We start from the raw sequence: 3,425 nt of genomic DNA on the forward strand, positions 1-3,425 counted from the left end.
CACATATAGCTCCTCTAACTCTCTTTGCCATTCGCTCAGTTCCCGTCTTTCAGCCACCCTCTTATGCCGACAATACTTAATCGAGTCCCTAGCCACAGCCTTCTTGCAGGCTTCCCACCAGCTCACTGCAGTCGGGAACCTCCACCTTCTTGTTTGGAAACTCTCAAGCAGCGCGACTATCAAACTTCGATAGTCCGCCTCCAACAACACTTTCGTGTTAAGTTTCCAATAGTTTGCTCTGGAACCCAAAGCATCCGATATCAACTCAACGGATATCAACAAGTGGTCCGAGAACCACACCGGAGTTATCTTCTCGGCACATACCGATCCCTGTAGGGTGGTAAAAATGTAATCTAGCCGTCTAAAAACGCCTCTTCCATTGCTCCAAGTATGGAACCTGGGGGCTTGGCTAGAGCTCTTATGACAGTCCTTCAACTGAAAACGGTTGACCATTTCCTTCAATCCACGCACTCCAGCCCCACTCGCATCACTCAGATCCATATTCAAATCACCCCCTAACACCACAGCCCTATTGGTGAATAAGTGTGGCTCTAAATCTTTTAAAAAGGCTGCCTGCGGGCGCATAGACAGCTATCAGCCGCACCTTAAGGCCTTCCCACACACCATCCACTATTAACAGTCGCCCGGGAACTACGGAGTTGACTTCACTCACCGAGAAATTCGGGGACCCACATAGGATCCCCACACCCGACGAGTGCACACCACCCACACTCCACCAAGACTCCCCCTTCACCCATTCATTCTTAAACACACTCACATCTTCCTTCGAACCCAGGTGAACCTCCTGCAAAAAACAAAAGCCGAATTGACGCTCGGAGAGGTCTTTAAAGACGCCAATTCGCTTCGATTTTTCTTTTAGCCCTCTGGCATTTACTGTACATACCACACAACTCATGTTGGATTAAAAGGGGTCTGCAGCGGTGATTCCTCACCCACACTAAACTCCGACCTTTCCGTGCCTACCGAATCCGGAGCGCTCTCCGCCTCCCCGGAGAACTGCGAGGACCCCTCCCCCGAGGATGACGAACTTACCTCGGGATCCTCGGAGTCAGAGAGGTGAGCCTCCTTTTCCTCCCCAGTCTGTTCTAGACCTCCGGTGCTTCCCTCCTCAGGATCGCCACCAGCCATACCTTGACCCCGAGGGATGGGGTCCTCGGACACCGTAACCCCAGTAGATTCCTCCATCAAATCAGACTCCCCCTGTTGGCCCTCTCCCTCCCCTCCCTCTGCCTCCCCCACCCCACTCTCCTCCACTACCCCTCCCTCGCCCTCCCCCTCCCCCCGGTAGATCCTCGGGTCTCTGGACGGTCCAGGGGGGGCGTCTCCGGGACCAGCTGCAGGTGCTCTAACCGCTTCCGCAAAGCCTGCGACATTTCTTAGGGCAAGATCTGTACATGTGACCAAACGCTCCACAAAGATTACAGGTTGACAATTTTCCACAATTGGCCGTCTCATGGTCCGCTGCTTTACATTTTCTGCAGAAGGCCCTAGTGCAGTCCACCGCCTTATGCCCTCTCTGGAAACATTTCTTACATGTCAAGGGCTGCCCCGGGTAAAACAAATATCCCCTGCTCGGACCGATGGAGAAGTACGCTGGGGGGTGTGATACTCCATCTTCCTCTAGTGAGTTAGACCGCAGCCTGACTAAATACCGCCTTTTACAAGTCCATATGTTCAGACCATCAGTAACTTTTTGCCCTACACTTTGCACATCCACAAACCTTGTAAGGAACGTGAGGATGTCCTGTTCCGGGACACGCGGGTTAAACACATGTACAGTCAACGGCCTCACTTCTCTCGCAAACAAAGGCTCTAGCAAAAAAGCGTTTAGGGGTGCCTGATCTTTCTTGGACATAGCCTTCTGCCAAACAGCTTCACACAAACCGTCCGATTCCATAGTCAGATCAAAAATTCCCATGGATATGAAATCCTGCACGCAGGTGATGTCCTCCTTCCTTATCTCAAGCGCTTTGAGCAAAACTTCCATTTCAAACCTCTCTCTGTTCGCCCATTCCGCCTTCTGTGCAGCTTCTTTAACTACAAAGCGCACTGAGCACCGCGTCTGTCCCTCACGGGACAGAGGGTGCCCAGCCGCTGCGTCGCGGGTCCACTCACCAGCCGGAGTTGCTGCCATCTGGAAGACCCACTTCGCCCTCTGGGCTCAACCCAGAGCGACTACCCGTGGTGGCTTGTGATGATTTCCGGCTCCCGCCCTCCGTCGTTGAGTCGTCCTCCTCGTCTGTACTGGTTCTTCCTCCTCCTCCAGCGCAGAAGAAATCTTCGTCGTCGTCGTCTTCACACCCCCCAGCCAAGACGTCAAACCGCGGGCATGCCACGTACTTTCAGATCTTGGCCAAAAGGCCGAGAAGCGATGACCGACGCGCGGGCGTTCCGCTGGCGCACAGTGGCGCAGGCCGACTCCTCTGGAGCCCGGGGCCCGCGCAGCTGCCGGCCTCCCTGCAGCCAGAGGCCTGCCGCGGGACTCTGCTCCCCCTCTCTCTTGCCTGCCTGCCTTCCTGCCAGTCCCGGGCGGGGGCCCTGCTCTTTGATCTTCTGTCAACGGCCCGACAACGACCGCAGCCTCTCTCCGGAAGGAGGGACGCCTGCCTGCCTGCCTGCCCACCTGCCGAAAAAAAAGAAAGAAAAGGTGGATATACTAAGTTTTATGGAGGGAAAACGCCCAGCTGTCGAAAGGGGCCCGCCTGCAGGGATGGGGGCGGACACACGCACGCAAGCAAGCAAGCCACGCCGGCCTCCCTGGGAAAAGGCTGAAAAACCTAAGTTTTTTGGAGGGAAAACGCACGGGAGCCGAAAAGGGGGCCGGCCTGCTTGCCCAGAGAGTCGAGACGCGGGAAAGCGCACAGAGGGAGCACGGGAACGGAGAGGGCGAGAGAGAGACGGACACAGAGACACACAGATGGACGAGAGACGGGACCCGAGAAGAAGGAGCTCCAGTCCGCTTCGCTCGCTTACTCGCTCGCTCGCTCGCTAGCTACCTACGTCTGTCTTTTCACCGCTGAGAGAAGGTGGTGCACCGCTCCCGGAGGCGCTGCAATACCGGGCCGATGCGTGGAGAGGACGGAGCAAGCTCCTGATCCAGCTCCCTGTTCCAAAAATCCGTTTAATATGTGGTCCCCGATGGGGGACGTATCAGATATTAAACTGATAAGAACAGATTTTTTTTTCTTATAAAATATACTTTATTCGGAAAAAAAAACACATCTCAAAAGGAAAACATCTCATACAATAACACTCCACAAGTTAAAACGACGGCGGAACGGCGGTGATTGTCCGTTATCAATCCATGCAAGGGTGGGCGGATTTGCGCTATTATGAGTGTTCCTCCAAACCCTACCACTTGCTGTAACCCATTAATCCCTGTACAGGGTCCATAGGCCTTTCCA

The 3,425-nt window shown here is 54.5% G+C and overlaps 1 pseudogene; it reads right to left on the minus strand.

The window, feature by feature from the left end:
* Positions 1–3,045: 3,045 nt before the first annotated feature.
* LOC138223480 (U2 spliceosomal RNA) lies at positions 3,046–3,218 on the minus strand (annotated as a pseudogene).
* Positions 3,219–3,425: the final 207 nt, after the last annotated feature.

Source organism: Lepisosteus oculatus, chromosome 16 (genome assembly GCF_040954835.1).
Source record: "Lepisosteus oculatus isolate fLepOcu1 chromosome 16, fLepOcu1.hap2, whole genome shotgun sequence".
Taxonomy (NCBI): Eukaryota; Metazoa; Chordata; class Actinopteri; order Semionotiformes; family Lepisosteidae; genus Lepisosteus; species Lepisosteus oculatus.